The sequence below is a fragment of the Mobula birostris genome, chromosome 22, assembly GCF_030028105.1.
Source record: "Mobula birostris isolate sMobBir1 chromosome 22, sMobBir1.hap1, whole genome shotgun sequence".
In the NCBI taxonomy this organism is placed as follows: Eukaryota; Metazoa; Chordata; class Chondrichthyes; order Myliobatiformes; family Myliobatidae; genus Mobula; species Mobula birostris.
In genome coordinates, this window is record NC_092391.1 from 614,544 (window position 1) to 632,848 (window position 18,305).

At 43.7% G+C, this 18,305-nt stretch overlaps 1 protein-coding gene across 1 annotated transcript in view; it reads right to left on the minus strand.

Moving 5' to 3' along the window:
* Positions 1 to 18,305, minus strand: part of LOC140186083 (protein Niban 2-like) — a 330,169-nt gene that overhangs the window by 143,736 nt on the left and 168,128 nt on the right. The window lies entirely within an intron of this gene.

Consider the following 18,305-nt stretch of genomic DNA (forward strand, 5'->3'; position numbering starts at 1 on the left):
TGCCCACTTCATCTAAGTACCTATCCAAACCCCTGCATAGGTCCATCATCCATGATCCTATCGAAAACTCTCCACACATTCCTCATCCATGTACCTGTCTAAGCCCCTCCATACATTCTTCATGTAACTTTCCAAACCCCTCCATTCATCCATCATCCATGCAACCATCCAAACCCCTCCAGACCCTCATCCATGTACATATCCAAATCGCTCCATACCATCATTCATGTACCTATCCAAACATCCCCATACACACCTTATCCTGTACCTATTCAAACCCCTCCATATGTCCCTCATCCATGTGCCTATCCATACGTCCTTCATTCATGTACCTATCCAAGCCCTCCACACTTTCATTATCCCTGTACCCATCCAAACCCCTCCATACACCCCTCATCCATGTAACTATACAACCACCATGTCCCTCATCCATGTACCTATCCAAAAAAACCCTCCATACGTCCCTCAGTCATGTACCCATCCATATCCCCCACGTCCATGTACTTATATAAATTCCTCCATAGGTTCCTCATCCCTGTAACTATCCAAACCCTTCAATTCTTCAATCATCCATGTGCTAATCCAAACCACTCCATACCCGTCTCATCCATGTGTATATAAAAACCTATACATGCCTGATGCATGTACCTATCCAAAACCCCCAATACATTCTTCATGCATGTACCTATCCAAACCACTTCATAGTCCCTCATGCATGTACCTATCTAAACCAATCCATACGTCCGTCATCTGTGTACCTATTCAAACCCCTAAATATGTGCTGCATGCAAGTACCTATCGAAACCCCTCCATAGTGCTGAGCAAAATTGTGGGCCTGAAGATAGACAAGTCCCCGGTCCCGATGGAATGCATCCCAGGGTACTGAAAGAAATCGCAAAAGTTATAGTAGAAAAATTGGTGATAATTTACCAAAATACTCTGGACTCTGGGCAGGTCCCGGCAGATTGGAAGATGGCAAAAATCACACCACTGTTCAAAAAAGGATGCAGGCAAAAGGCAGGTAACTAAACTCATTAAATCCACTCGATTCTATTACTCATCATCACATTCAGGACAATTTACAATGGTATAGATCTACTATTACTCAGATCTGTTTCTAAAGAAAACAAATGTGTTACATTAGCCATCTTCAGCCAGGTTTTGACTAAGATTGCCTACAATTTTCCATTCATCTTTTATTAATGTCAGTCATCCAGCACAGAAACAGGCTCTTTAACTTAACTTATCCAAGATGATCATGATGCCCATCCAAGCCTCAACCATTTGCCTGCGTTTGACTCAGTCTTTCCTGGCAATGTAGCTATCCAGATGTCTTTATGTTATTATTGTACCTGCCATCACTTTCTTTGGCAACATGTTCTACATACTGTACTTACCAACCTCTGAGTGGAGAAAAGTTACCTCTCAGGTTCCCGTTAAATCTTTCCCCTCTCACCTTAAATCTGTGGCTTCCAGTTCTCAGTCCTACAACCTTGAACAAAAGATTGTGTACATTCACCCCTTCTATGCCCTGCTTGATGTTATACACCCTTCAGCAATATGCTCCAAGCAATAAGGTCCTAATCTGTCCAATTTCTTAGATAGCACACAAATATACAGAGAACGAAGGGGTATTGTTTAGTCAGAAGGCAATTACTTTAGTTGGCCATTTAACCTCCAGTTAGTTTGACACAAAATTGTGGGCTGAAGGATCAGTTTCTGTGCAGTTCTAAATTCCCCCTATAGCCCAGTCTACTGACTCTTGCCAACATCCTAAATCTTTTCTGCACTCTTTCCAGCTTAATGGCATCTTAACTATTGCAGAGCAATTAAATCTGAATACAATACTCCAAAAGCAGCCTCACCAATATCATGTACATCTGCAAAATAATATCGTGACTTTTATTCTCAATGTCCTGACGGAAGGCCTGTGTGCCAGAATCAGTATCATTAGTTATAAAATTTGTTGTTTTGTGGCAGTACTGCAGGTGTAACAAATTACTATAATAAATAAATAAAGGCATCTGTTAGTCATGCAAGACCATGGATCTGCGCCTGGAAAGTCTTCACTCTCCAGGGCGCAGGTCTGGCCAAGGTTGTATGGAAGACCAGCAGTTGCCTATGCTGCAAGTCTCCCCACTCCATGACACCAATGTTGTCCAAGGGAAGGGTATTAGGACCCATACAGCTTGGCACTAGTGTCGTCGCAGAGCAATGTGCGATTAAGTGCCTTGCTCAAGGACACAACACGTTCCCTCAGCTGGGGCTTGAACTCACGACCTTCAGGTCGCTAGTCTAATACCTTAACCACTTGGCCATGTGCCCACCCAATGCCTTAACCACTTGGCCACGTGCTATAATAAATTACTATAATAAGCAATACAGAATAAATAAATGGTGCAAGAGAAACAGTGAGGTAGCATTTGTGTGTTCATGGACCACTCTGGTATAGTATATGATGGCAGAGGAGAAGAAGGTGTTCTGAAAATACTGTGTGTATCTTCACACTCCTCCATCTCCTCTTTAACAGTAGTAATAAGAAGAGGACATGTGCCGGATGCTGAGGATCCTTAATGATGGATGTTGCTTTATTTAGGCACTGCCATTTGAACATGTCCTCAATGGAGGGAAGGCTTGTTTCCATGATGGAGATGGCTGAGTCTAAAACCCTATGAAGCCTTTTACAATCATTATGAAGAAGCCAAGCTTTTCTTCACTGTCCTAGGTACCTCTGTTATACAACATTCTCCTGGGTCCCATCATTCATTGTGAAAGTACTATCCTGGTTTGACTTCCCAAAATATACTACTTTGCACATATCCAAATTAAACGCCATATGCCATTTCTTGGCCACATACCCAGCTGATCAAGATTCTGCTACAATTCTTGAGAACTTGGTTCACTGTCTACAATAAATCTACACCTACGCCATTGCAAACTTACCAACTATTGTTTGTATATTCACATCCAAATAATAGATACAGATGATAAATAACATAGGGCCAGCACTGCGTCATGATGCACACCAATGGTCACAGGCCTCCAAACAACCTTCCACCATCACCCCTTTGCTTCTGACCTTCAAGGTGAACCAGTATTCACTTACGGAGCTCTCCCTCTATCCCATGTAATCTAACTTTCCAGAGCAGCAAATGATGCAGAACCTTAAAAGCCTGACTGAAATCCATATAGACCAGGGGCTCCCAACCTTTTTTATGCCATGGACCCCTACCATCTGTGGACCCCACGTTGGGAACCCCTGATATAGACTCTATCTTCAGCCCTACCCTTGTTGACCCTCTTGGTTACTTGTCATTTCAGGTCTTCTATTCCTTCCAGCCTTGTGCTCCACTGTAACAGGAACATGCAGGCCTTGAACACTTGCTATTTCATTTTTAAAAGCTTCCTACTTGCCTTTGCCCACAAAAACAAAAATTTATTCCATTCAACTCTTGCACGCCCCTGTGTAATACCATCAGAAAGCACTTCTCCAATTTAGAACTTTAACTTGTTGACCAGTTCTATCCTTTTCCATGACTATTTTGATATTAGTGGAATTGTGGTCATGCAACCCTTCCATTTCCAACTTAGATGGAACTCATCATACATATTTATCAGCACAATAGACAAAACTGCTTGTTTGCCAAGGTGTGGTGTAACTGTGCTATTCAGTAATCTGAAATAACTGACACAATGCTCCTTTCAAAAATATGGACACTCCCAAATTGCCACAAAGAATCTTTGTCTCATGTTTTTCCCTTGTGACATTTAAAAATAGTGTAATGCTATATAAAAAGAAAGAGAGACAAAGCATGTCCATTTCTGCTGAAGCCATTTCACCTTAGACATTCAAATTCAAGTTTATTGTCATTTAACTGTACACATGTATACTGCCAAACCAAACAATGTTCCTTTGGATCACGATGCACAACACAGAACATATAACTCACATACAACACAAAGGAAATAATATCACAAGTAAATTAATTTACAACACAAGATAAAATGTAAACAGTATATACAACTGGAGCTTCATAAATGATGAGACTTGGGTTGTGGTAGGGAGTTCTGTAGTCTCATGGCCTGGGGAAGAAGCAGTTTCCCATCCTAACAGTCCTTGTCCTTATGCCTGATGGAAGTGGGGGGGGGGGTCCAAAGAAATTGTTGTACAAATGGGAGGGATCACTGACAATGTTAAGGGCCCTGCATACGCAGCGCTCTTGATAAATATCTCCGATGGGTGACTCCAATGATCCTCACAGCAGTTTTCACAATCACTGCACGGTCACTGCAACCATCAGGGTCAGTGTCAGTTATTTTTTTTAAATCTAATCATGCTGAGAATCTGACCATAGTAACCAGGTTACATAAGTAAAAAAAAGACAATTTCAAGGGCATCACAACCCTCAAAGTGCTACTTTAAAAAAAAGGAGGAAATGAAATGAGTCATCAAAGTACAGGAATACTACCAAGAAGACCGCAAAGTTTAATTGTGCAACACCTTAAGGAAGAGGACAACAAATTCCCTCTGCCTCCATTCCAGTAGTATGACGCAGAGTCTTTTCTTCAGTTCATCAACTAAGTTACTGAAAGGCAGATAAATAAATGCTGTAATACAAATTAGTCCCCATCTTATTCAATGGTATAAAGGATGTTTGAAAGCAGCTAAACCACAGCTCTGCCTAAAATAAGACTGATTCTTGTTCTACCTAGTTACAATACATCACAATAGCCTTGCCTTTATTGTCTACCTGCACTGCATTGTCTTTGCAACTGTAACACTATTCTGCACTCTCAAAGTTCAAAGTAAAATTATCATACATAACTGTTACCACAAACAACCCTGAGATTCTTTTTCTGTAGACGTACTTAGCAAATCTATAGAACAGTAACAGTAGATAAGATCTGTCAACTGTAAGCAGGATCTGTAAACTGTAAACAAACTGTACAAATGCAAATAATAAGTAAATAGCAATAAGTAACTAGCATGAAATAACAAGATAAAAGAGTCCTAAAATAAGTGTAGTTATCCTATGTTTAAGAGCCTGACGGTTGAGGGGTAGTAAATGTTCCTTAATCTGGTGGTGCGACTGCTGAGGCACCTGTACCTACTACCTGATTGCAGCAGCAAGAAAAAAGCATGGCCATGGTGGTGAGCATCTTTGATGATGGATGCTGCTTTTTTACGGCAACATTTCATGTTGATATGCTCAGTGGTTGGGAGAGTTTTACCTGTGATGTACAGAGCTAAATCCACTACCTTTTGTAGGACATTCTGCTCAAAGGCACTGGTGTTCCCATACCAAGTCGTACTACAGCCAGTCAGCACACTTTCCACCAAACATCTACAGAAGTTTGCCAAGATTTTTGATGACATGCCAAATCACTGCATACTCCTGGGGGGAGTAGAGGCACTGCCATGCTTTCTTTGCAATTACATTTATATGATGGTTCCAGAACAGGTCCTCTGCGATAACGACCCCAAGGAATTTAAAGTTACTGACCCTCTCCACCTCAGATCCTCCCATGATTACTAGCTCATGGACGTCTGGTTTCCCCCTCCTAAACTCTACTATCAGTTCCTTAGTTGTCTTGACACTGAGTGAGAATTTGCTGTTATTACATCACTGAGCCAAATTTTCAAACTCCCTTCTGTATGCCAATTCATCACCACCTTTGATACAGCCGACAACATTGGTGCCATCAGCAAACCTGTATGTGGCGTTGGAGCTACACTTAGCTGTACAGTCATAGGTGTAAAGTGAGTAGAGCAGGGGGCTAAGTACACATACCTGCTGTGCTCCTTTCTTGATGGAGATCATGGAGGAGATGTTTTTGCCAATCCAAACTGACTGGGGTTTGCAACTGAAGAAATCCAGGATCTAGTTGCACAAGGGGGTATTGAGGCCCAGGGCTTGGAGTTTACTGACTAGCTTTGAGGGGATGATGGTGTTAAATGCTGAGCTATAATCGATAAAGAGCATCCTGATGAATGCATCCTTGTTGTCCAGATGTTCCAGGGTTGTGTGAGGAGCATCTGCGGTAGACCCGTTACTTCAGTAGGCAAATTGGAGAGGATCCAAGTCACCACTCAGACAGGAGCTAATACAGTGGCGTGCAAAAGTTTAGGTACCCCGGTCAAAATTTCTGTTACTGTGAATAGTTAAGTGAGTAGAAGATGAACTGATCTCCAAAAGTCATAAAGTTAAAGATGAAACATTCTTTTCAACATTTTAAGCAAGGTTAGTGTATTATTTTTGTTTTGTACAATTTTAGAGTGATAAAAAGTAAAGGAGCACCATGCAAAAGTTTGGGCAGCCCAAGAGATTTGAGCTCTCAGATAACTTTTACCAAGGTCTCAGACCTTAATTAGCTTGTTAGGGATATGGCTTGTTCACAATCATCATTAGGAAAGGCCAGGTTATGCAAATTTCAAAGCTTTATAAATACCCTGACTCCTCAAACCTTGTTCCAACAATCAGCAGCCATGGGTTCCTCTAAGCAGCTGCCAAGCACTCTGAAAATTAAAATAAATGATGCCCACAAAGCAGGAGAAGCCTATAAGAAGATAGCAAAACGTTTTCAGGTAGCCGTTTCCTCAGTTCATAATGTAATTAAGAAATAGCAGTTAACAAGACTGGTGGAGGTCAAGTTGAGGTCTGGAAGACCAAGAAAACTTTCCGAGAGAACTGCTCGTAGGATTGCTAGAAAGGCAAATCAAAACCCCCGTTTGACTACAAAAGACCTTCAGCAAGATTTAGCAGACTCTGGAGTGGTGGTGCACTGTTCTACTGTGCAGCGACACCTACACAAATATAACCTTGGTGGAACAGTCATCAGAAGAAAACCCTTCCTGCATCCTCACCACAAAATTCAGCGTCAGAAGTTTGCAAAGGAAAATCTAAACAAGCCTGATGCATTTTAGAAGCAAGTCCTGTGGACTGATGAAGTTAAAATAGAACTTTTTGGCCGCAATGAGCAAAGGTATGTTTGGAGAAAAAAGGGTGCAGAATGTCATGAAAAGAACACATCTCCAACTGTTAAGCACGGGGGTGGATCAATCACGTTTTGGGCTTGTGTTGCAGCCAGTGACACGGGGAACATTTCACTGGTAGAGGGAAGAATGAATTCAACCAAATACCAGCAAATTCTGGAAGTAAACATCACACTGTCTGTAAAAAAAGCTGAAAATGTAAACAGGATGGCTTCTACAGCAGGATAATGATCCTAAATACACCTCAAAATCCACAATGGACTACCTCAAGAGGTGCAAGCTGAAGGTTTTGCCATGGCCCTCACAGTCCCCTGACCTAAACAACATCGAAAATCTGTGGATAGACCTCAAAAGAGCAGTGCATGCAAGATGGCCCAAGAAACTTACAGAATGAGAAGCCTTTTGCAAGGAAGAATGGGTGAAAATCCCTCAAACAAGAATTGAAATACTCTTAGCTGGTTACAGAAAGCGTTTACGAGTTGTGATACTTGCCAAAGGGGGTGTAACTAAGTACTGACCATGCAGGGTACCCAAACTTTTGCTTCGGGCCCTTTTCCCTTTTTGTTATTTTGAAACTGTAAAAGATGGAAATAAAAAGGGAATCTTGTTTAAACTATTAAAGAAATGTTTCATCTTTAACTTTATGTCTTTTGGAAATCAGGTCATCTTTTACTCGCTTAGCTATTCACAGCAACAGAGATTTTGACCAGGGGTGCCCAAACTTTTGCAAATCACTGTATGCTTCAACACTGTGGATATACAGTAAGTACCACTGCGTGATAGTCATTTAGATAGGTTACAATGCTCTTCTTGGTCACTGGTACTCTGCTGGAGGGAGAGGTTGAAGATGTCTGTGAATACACCAGTCAGTTGGTCAGCACAGGTCTTTAGTATTTGGCCAGGTACTCCCTCTGGGCTGGATGCTTCCCTTGGATTCACTCTTTTGAAGGCAGGCTACGTCATCTTCAGATAATAACAAGAGTAATGAGAAGATAGTCTCATCGGGAGTCATGGGGGGTACGCAATTGTTCCTCTCTGTTCTGGTGATCAAAGTGAGCATAGAAGGCAGTGAGGTAATCTGGAAGTGAAGCTCTGCAGTCCTGTGTCACAAGACTTAACTCTGTAGGAGGTTATGGCATTCAAACGTTGCCACAGCTGTCAAGCATGCCTCATTGATTCCAGTTTAGTCTGGAATCTCCACTTCACCTGAGGGATGACATTCCGGAGATCACACCTGCACCTCTTGGATCATTCTTGATCTCCAGCCTTGAATGCCTCCGATCTGGCTGTCAGCAGATTGTGGATTTCATTCATCATTGAGGGCTTCCAATTCGGGAAAACCCTGAACAATTTTGTGGCGTCATCCACAGCTGTTTTAACGAAGCCTGTTAGGACCCTGGCATAGTCATTTAGATCCATCCTCATGAGTTCTTGAATACAGCCCAGTTTACTGACCCAAGGCAATCCGACAACCACTCCTCTGCCTCCTGTGACATCTTGGTTGTCTTGATATCTGGTGCCTTGCTCTTTAGTCTCTATCTGAATGCAGGTAGTAGGAGTACAGCCAAATGATCCGAATTGCCAAAATGCAGTCTCAAGAAAGAAAGATGGGCATTCCTTATCATAGTGTAGCAGTGGTCTAGTGTGTTAGGACCACTGGTGCAACAGGTTATATGCTGGTGATAATTGGGCAAAGGGGTTTTCTTCAAACATGCCTGCTTAAAGTCGCCAACTATAATTTGAAATCTGTCAGGTTGAGCTGTTTCCTCATTACAGACAACATCATGCAGAATAAATTCTTCTTGGGTTTCCAGCTGGATACAGGTATCAATTATAACCGGTTTCGATGACAAACTCTGCCATCTTCATCAGGAATGATGCCTGTGCATGTCTAGTCTGGTGGTATTTATACCCCTGTAGTCCGTCCCTCCTGATTCGTTAGTCCTCACCTGGTCAGGTTTCCACTCTCCCACCTTGTTTACAATCAAATTCCAGTTCTTACTTAGAGTGAGACCTTCGTCTTAGTTAAAACTCATACAACATAGAATAGTACAGCACATTAAAGGCCCCTCAGCCCACAATGTTGTGCGGACCCTCAAACCCTGCCTCCCATATAACCCCCCATCTTAAATTCCTCCATACACCTGTCTAGTAGTCCCTTAACCTTCACTAGTGTATCTGCCTCCACCACCGACTCAGGCAATGCATTCCACACACCAACCACTCTGAGTAAAAAACCTTCCTCTAATATCCCCCGTGAACTTCCCACCCCTTACCTTAAAGCCACGTCCCCTTGTATTGAGCAGCGGTGCCCTGGGGAAGAGGCGCTGACTATCCACTCTATCTATTCCTCTTATTATCTTGTACACCTCCATCATATTTCCACTCATCCTCCTTCTCACCAAAGAGTAAAGCCGTAGCTCCCTTAATCTCTGATCATAATCCATACTCTCTAAACCAGGCAGCATGCTGGTAAATCTCCTCTCTACCCTTTCCAATGCTTCCACATCCTTCCTATAGTGAGGCGACCAGAACTGGACACAATACTCCAAGTATGGCCTAACCAGAGTTTTATAGAGCTGCATCATTACCTCGCAACTCTTAAAACTCTATCCCGCGACTTATGAAAGCTAACACCCGATAAAATTTCTTAACAACCCTACCTACCTGTGAGGCAACTTTCAGGGATCTGTGGACATGTACCCCGAGATCCCTCTGCTCCTCCACACTACCAAGTATCCTGCCATTTACTTTGTACTCTGCCTTGGAGTTTGTCCTTCCAAAGTGTACCACCTCACACTTCTCTGGGTTGAACTCCATCTCCCATTTCTCAGCCCACTTCTGCAACCTATCAATGTCTCTCTGCAATCTTCGACAATCCTCTACACTATCTACAACACCACCAATCTTTGTGTCATCTGCAAACCTGCCAACCCACTCTTCTACCACCACATCCAGGTCGTTAATAAAAATCACGAAAAGTAGAGGTCCCAGAACAGATCCGTGTGGGACACCACTAGTCACAGCCCTCCAATATGAATATACTCCCTCCACCACGACCCTCTGCCTTGTGCAGGCAAGCCAATTCTGCATCCACTTGGCCAAACTTCTCTGAATCCCATGTCTTCTGACTTTCTGAATAAGCCTACCATGTGGAACCTTGTCAAATGCCTTACTAAAATCCATGTAGATCACATCCACTGTACTACTCTCAACTATATGCCTGATCACCTCCTCAAAGAACTCTATCAGGCTTGTTAGACACGATCTGCCCTTCACAAAGCCATGCTGACTGTCCCTGATCAGACCATGATTCTCTAAATGCCTATAGGTCCTATCTCTAAGAATCTTTTCCAACAGCTTTCCCACCACAGACATAAGGCTCACTGGTCTATAATTACCCAAACTATCTCTACTACCTTTTTTGAAGAAGTGAACAAATTCGCCTCCCTCCAATCCTCCGGTACCATTCCCGTGGACAACGAGGACATAAAGATCCTAGCCAGAGGCTCAGCAATCTCTTCTCTCACCTCGTGGAGCAGCCTGGGGAATATTCCGTCAGGTCCCGGGGACTTATCTGTCCTAATGTATTTTAACAACTCCAACACCTCCTCTCCCTTAATATCAACATGCTCCAGAACAACAACCTCACTCATATTGTCCTCACCATCATCAAGTTCCCTCTCATTGGTGAATACTGAAGAGAAGTATTCATTGAGGACCTCGCTCACTTCCACAGCCTCCAGGCACATCTTCCCATCTTTATCTCTAATCGGTCCTACCTTCACTCCTGTCATCCTTTTTTTCTTCACATAATTGAAGAATGCCTTGGGGTTTTCATTTACCCTACTCGCCAAGGCCTTCTCATGCCCCCTTTTTGCTCTTCTCAGCCCCTTCTTAAGCTCCTTTCTTGCTTCCCTATATTCCTCAATAGACCCATCTGATCCTTGCTTCCTAAACCTCATGTATGCTGCCTTCTTCCACCTGACTAGATTTTCCACCTCACTTGTCACCCATGGTTCCTTCACCCTACCATTCTTTATCTTCCTCACCGGGACAAATTTATCCCTTACATCCCGCAAGAGATCTCTAAACATCGACCACATGTCCATAGTACATTTCCCTGCAAAAACATCATCCCAATTCACACCCGCAAGTTCTAGCCTTATAGCCTCATAATTTGCCTTTCCCCAATTAAAAATTTTCCTGTCCTCTTTGATTCTATCCTTTTCCATGATAATTATAAAGGCCAGGGAGCGGTGGTCACTGTCCCCCAGATGCTCACCCACTGAGAGATCTGTGACCTGACCCGGTTCATTACCTAGTACTAGATCTAGTATGGCATTCCCCCTGGTCGGCCTGTCCACATACTGTGACAAGAATCCATCCTGGACACACCTAACAAATTCTGCCCCATCTAAACCCTTGGAACTAATCAGGTGCCAATCAATATTAGGGAAGTTAAAGTCACCCATGATAACAACCCTGTTATTTTTGCACCTTTCCAAAATCTGCCTCCCAATCTGCTCCTCTGTATCTCTGCTGCTACCAGGGGGCCTATAGAATACCCCCAGTAGAGTAACTGCTCCCTTCCCGTTCCTGACTTCCACCCATATTGACTCAAAAGAGGATCCTGCTACATTACCCACCCTTTCTGTAGCTGTAATAGTATCCCTGACCAGTAATGTCACCCCTCCTCCCCTTTTTCCACCCTCTCTATCCCTTTTAAAGCACTGAAATCCAGGAATATTGAGAATCCATTCCAGCCCTGGTGCCAGCCAAGTCTCTGTAATGGCCACTACATCATAATTCCATTTATGTATCCAAGCTCTCAGATCATCACCTTTGTTCCCGATGCTTCTTGCATTGAGGTACACACATTTCAGCCCTTCTACCTTACTGTCTTTACACTGTTTATTCTGCTTCTCTTTCCTCAAAGCCTCTCTGTATGTTAGATCTGGCTTTACTCCATGCACTTCTTTCACTGCTGTATCGCTCTGGGTCCCATCCCCCTCGCAAATTAGTTTAAACCCTCCCGAACCATGCTAGCAAACCTACTTGCAAGGATATTGCTCCCCCTCGAGTTCAGGTGCAACCCATCCAATCTGTACAGGTCCCACCTTCCCCAGAAGAGATCCTAATGATCTAAAAATCTAAAACCCTGCTCCCTGCACCAACTCCTCAGCCACGCATTCAACTGCCATCTCCTCCAATTCTTACCATCTCTGTCATGTAGCTCTGGCAGCAATCCTGAGAACGTCACCCTTGAGGTCCTGTTCTTCAGCCTGCTGCCTAATTCCCGAAACTCACACTTCAGGACCTCATCCCTCTTCCTGTCTATGTTGTTGGTCCCAACATGTATCATGACTTCTGGTTGCTTTCCCTCTCGTACCAAGATGTCGTGCACCCGGTCAGAGACATCTCGGACCCTGGCACCCGGGAGGCAACAAACCATGCGGGTGTCCTTCTCACGTCCACGAAATCTCCCGTCTGCTCCCCTGACTATAGAGTCTCCAACGACGACAACTCTCCTCTTCTCCGTCCCACCCTTCTGCACCACAGGATCAGACTCAGTGCCGGAGGCCCTGCCACCGTGGTTCACACCTGGTCGGTCATCCCCGCCAACAGTATCCAGGATGATAAACTTATTATTCAAGGGAATGGCTACAGGGGTGCTCTGCACTACCTGTCTGCTCACCTTCACCTTCCCCCCTCTGACTGTCACCCAACGACCTGCTTCCGACAGCCTAGGTGTGACTACCTCCCTGTAGCTCTCATCTATGACTGCCTCATTCTCCCTTATGAGTCAAAGGTCATCCAGCTGCTGCTCCAGATTCCTTACACGGTCTTCCAGATCGCCCAGCCGTATGCACTTCTGGCAGATGTGACCCTGCGGGAGAGGAGCGTTCCCCCAAGACTGCCACATCTCACATGACAGGCACATCACCGTCTCAGGAGGCATTGTAAAAACTAACTGCGAGCTAGCTTGTCCTCCGCCTCTTCTCGTCGAAGCCTCTCGAGTCAAAGCCTCAAAGCTCCACTCCTTCACTGGCCCACTCACGCTCTGGCCGCTTCGCTTGAGCTATCCCTCTATTTATCTGTTCGAGCTTTTCAAAATGTTTGGTCACCTGACCTCGACTGCCCAATCAGCTGCTTTCTGCTGAGTCTGAGCTAATCTGCCTCCCAATCTGCTCCTCTGTATCTCTGCTGCTACCAGGAGGCCTATAGAATACCCCCAATAGAGTAACTGCTCCCTTCCTGTTCCTGACTTCCACCCATACTGACTCAAAAGAGGATCCTGCTATAAGGTGCAAAAATAACAGGGTTGTTATCATGGGTGACTTTAACTTCCCTCAAATTGATTGGCACCTGATTAGTTCCAATGGTTTAGATGGGGCAGAGTTTGTTAAGTGTGTCCAGGATGGATTCCTGTCACAGTATGCTGATAGGCCGACTGGGGGAATGCCATACTAGATCTAGTATTAGTGTTACATACCTCAAGGAGATCTTGTGATTTTCTTGTGAGAATGATGTAACAGTCTTTTGGAGGTCAACTGATGTAATTTTCCTGCCGATGTGAGGTCACGTGATGACATGTTCACCACGGGTATAAGAGGGAAGATCCCTGGTGAGAAGAACATCTAATAAGTTAGTGGTGTTTACAGTGGAGATGCTGGCGGTGTTGGTTGCGTTGCAATGGGTGCAGAAAGCCAGACAAGTCAAAGCATTGATATGTTCAGATTCATCCTCAGTTCTAGCAAGTTTAAGGTCTTTTCACACAAACAGTCAGCAAGATGTACTTTATGAAGTCCTTCAGTTAGTTACAAGAATTGCAAATCAGAGAGGTCAGGTAAAATTTCTATGGGTTCCAGCACATGTAGGGGTGAAGGGGAATGAGAGGGTAGATGAGTTGGCAAAGAGGGCGTTAAAGAAAGAAAATGTGGAAATGCACATTAGTGTCAGTAAAGCAGAGGTTAAGTGCGCAATCTGGGAAAAAGTCAACCGAATGTGGCAAGAAAGATGGGACAGGGAGGGGAAAGGGAGGCATTTATATCAAATACAAAAGAGTGTTGCAGGTACTAGGGTAGGTAATGGAAACAGAAGAGAGGAAACTGTGTGGACTAGGTTAAGGCTGGAGCATTGTGCATTAAACAAAACATTGAAAATGATAGGGAAACACCAGACAGGATTGTATGAGGAATGTCAGGAAGAGGAGTCAGTAGAACATGTAGTTTTGTGTTGCAGGAAGTATGGGATACAGAGAGAGATGATGAGAATTAAATTAAGGGAGTTGGGGGTGCAGGAATTCACATTAAAAGGGTTGCTGGGCATGGGTGAGAGAGCACAAGTCCGGGTATTTTTAGCGTTTTTAAGGGGTACAGGGGTTTTTTATAGGATATGACGGATAAACAGGAATAGGGTACTAGGATGGTCAAAGATGGGAGGGTAAAGTGTAGGTTTGTGTGTGTGTGTGTGTGTGTGTGTGTATGCGCACGATTGGTGAAGGGATTTAGAATATATGTCTAGTGCACATTCCGAAGCAGAGAGTGGCAGTAATGCACCATTAAGCTGGATGCCAACCGCCGTAAAACAAGATACAGACAGACACAGTTAGTTTTCCAGTTAAAACGTCAATCAGATACTCCGCTCTGCTGCTTATTTGCATTATGACGCAGTTTTGATTTAAACAGAGTTTTATGTTCTAGTGTAAGGTACAGAAGTCTGAGCCAGCAGTTTGACCAATCACTGCCGGGTTTGTTAATGTATCTTTTCAGTAGCATTGGAGAGTGAAGATGGGACCCTGAAGGAGACGTTCGACGGGTTTGGGAAGGATCGACCATTATTGAATTTGTACAAGAAAGAGTGATCTGCTTGAGATAGCCTCTGCTAAAAAGGAAGCAGAAAAGGCTGTGCAGGATCTATTCTACAAAGAAAGGTCAGTGCCTTTAAAACTGTTTTATTCCCATCGTCGTGAATCCTGTGGACAAGACAGGATCCGACTGGGAGTGGCAGTGACGTCATGTCTTCAAAGAATTCGTTACTTCATGAAAGTCTCTCTTAATTGACTATATAAATCTCTTGGACTTTAAAATTTCCCATTTGAAGAACTATGTTTGAATTTATCGCTTTAAGAACTAGTACTGAGTAGCGGTTTAATGAATGGCCGCATAGCCATTTATCCAGTTAGGGTTTCCGTTTTTTTTTTCATTGTTTATCAGGGTTTAATAAATGTTTGTTTGTTTATAAATCCTGACTCGATATATTCATTGTTGCCGATCACGTGATATTATGTAACTAACTGGATCAGGTCACAGATCTCTCAGTGGGTCAGCATCTGGAGGACAGTGACCACCACTCCCTGGCCATTAACATTATCATGGAAAAGGACAGAATCAGAGAGGACAGAAGAATTTTTAATTGGGGAAGGGCAAATTATGAGGCTATAAGGCCAGATCTTGCGGTTGTGAATTGGGATGATGTTTTTGAGGGAAATGTACTATGGACATGTGGTCAATGTTTAGAGATCTCTTGCAGGACGTAGGTAATTTTGTAGTCCATTCTTAAGAGGAAATTTACGTGCTACAGATTACAACAAAAGTAGTTCAAATGGAGCATATTTAAGAGGAAAACCGGTACAATTCCTGCAGCCCATGAGAGTCATCGATGTGCACTGGTCTCTGAGCTTCCTGTCGAGCCTGGAGGGAATTATGGTGTTGAATGCTGAACTGTAGTCCAAGAACAGTATTCTCACATAAGTATCCCTCTTCTCCAGATGTGTAAGGACGGTGTGTAGAGCTGTGGCTATTGCGTCATCTGTCGATCAGTTGTGTCGGTAGGTGAATTGTAGGGGATCCCAGTGTAGGTGGTAGCATGCTGAGATATAGTCCTTGACCAGCCTCTCAAAGCATTTGTTTATTATTGAGGTGAGTGCGACAGGACACCAGTCGTTCAGACATTACCTTGGTCTTGTTAGATACTAGAACAATGCTGGATGTTTTGAAGCAGGAGGGCACTCTGCACTGGGAGATGGACAGATTAAAAATGTCTGTTTAACACATCTGCCAGTTGTGCCAAGCACATCCTGAGTACCCGCCCTGGGATGCCATCCAATCCCATAACCTTGCGACTATACACTCATTGGAAACACCTGTGTACTTTGGCCTCAGAGGTGACTAAGCTGCAGGTCACACCAGCTGTAGGTCACCTCAGGGGCTCAGTATTGGCAACACTGAATCAAGTGTAATAAAGATTTAGCTCATCTGGGAGAGAGGCAGTGATGTTAGAAACTCCACTGTGTTTAGCTTTGAAGTCTGTGATGGTGTGCAGACCTTGCCATAAGCTGCTTGTGCTGTTGGTGGAAAGTTGTGTCTGAATCTTGTCCCTGTATTGTTGCTTCGCTGCTGTTGCGTACCCCGTAACCGGGTTGCCAAACCAGCAGAAATGGACCACTTAGTTGGAGTCTGGATTACTGGAACTAAGAAAGTTTTATTAAAGAAATAAGTAACACAGTACTCTAAACGTAAAGATATAAAGGCAACAGGTTAGAAATGATCAAACACACATGTAAACAGAACTAGGATAATAGGATCATCAAGCTCTATCGCAGTCTAGGGGTAAAATGATCAGTCTCAAGTGACACAGAGTTCAGTTCAGTTTCAGTTCTCAGTAATCGCTGTCGTGCCGTTGGGGAGAGAGAGAGAAAGCGAATGCTGATATTCAAATCGGATTCAACAGACCTTTGATATTCCTCGCAGTTAGCTTTCGGCGCGAGCCCTTTTTAATGTCTTCTGAGGTCACCGACTGTGACCCCTCCATTCCAGATACAGTCGTTCTTCTGCGGTGAACCCAGCACCCAGGCAAGGGTGGACACACACACCAGGTTCCCGCCAACCGTACCTTCTCACCCTGTGCGTCCATGGTTGGTTCCGTGATCAGACCTCGAAAAAACTCTCACCAACTTGTGGGGGCACACCACTTTTTCAGGGTTTCGTTATCTCGTGGTATCGTGTGTGTCTGTTGCCTTAGCGAACCTGTTCCTTTTATCCCCCTGCTGGGGTATCGCCTGTCCATCAAACTTCAAACAGTTCTGGTTCAAAGCAACCGGTCTCTGACAATACTCGGAACTGTGTCTCCTTTTCGTTAATCCCTCTCTTCTCTCTCTTATTAGCATTTTGAATGTTTCCCCCATTTATCTCTCACTTATCTCTCTTACCGGCATCTTCTGATAACTTGGTCACACTGCCTTGATGACTTTGCCCAGATCGTAACTGCATTTCTTGAGCTCCTGCTGATTACCGGCAACGTAAGCTCTGTGCCACGCGGTAAGTGCTGCTCACACGGAACTGTTGATCCGGGTTTCTGGTTTGGGTACACCCTGACCAATTTCTGGGGGACAACATCCTAGATGCACTTTCAGATGAAACTCGTGGCCCCATCTATGAACTCGGAAACATCCTCATCATGGAAGATATTCCAGTTGACGTCATCGAAGCAGTCCTGTAGCATGGAGGCTGATTGGTCGGACCAACAGTGGACTGTTTTAACTATGGCCGTCTCTTGTTTCAGCTTCTGCCTGTACGTCAGCAGCAGCAAAATGGAGCAGTGATCCAATTTTCCAAATTTGGAGGGGGGGGGCAGGGAGGGCACGCAAAGGAGCGCTTTGTAAGCATTGAAGGATGGATATCAATTGAAAATTTGGTAGAGAAGTGGTAGGTGAAGTTTAATCCAAATAAATATGACACATCGTACTTTGGGAGTTATGAGGAATGTATACAGTTATTGTCAAGACACTTAACAGCACTTACACTTAACAGGTCTTGGAGGTGCAAGTCCAAAAGCTCCCTAAATAAATGGAGACCTTCCCTAGAATGCCTAGATAACAATAAATGCCATATTTTTATTGGTAACTGCATTCTGAGCACATGCAAATAAAATCCTGATTCTTGTTGGACTTGGAGTTCCTAGCTTCTTTTAAATCAAGTAAAGAGTCACCTCACTTTATGATCTCACATGATGATTCAGATTTGCATTATATTGAAAAGAATAGATGTTCTAGAGTTTTGTCTATTTATGTTACTCTGCAATTTTATACTTCCATTTACACTAACTAAATTACAAATCCTTGTGCCTGAATTACCTGTGTTAAAATGGTTCTGCAGATTGACTTGAGAGTATAATAAAAATCTGAAACAATAATTAATTTGAATCAAATTACACTGCACTAAATGAACTTCAGGGTGCAGACTTAAATAGGTTTAGTCATTGACATACACTCAGTGGTCACTTTATTAGGTACACCTGTACACTCGCT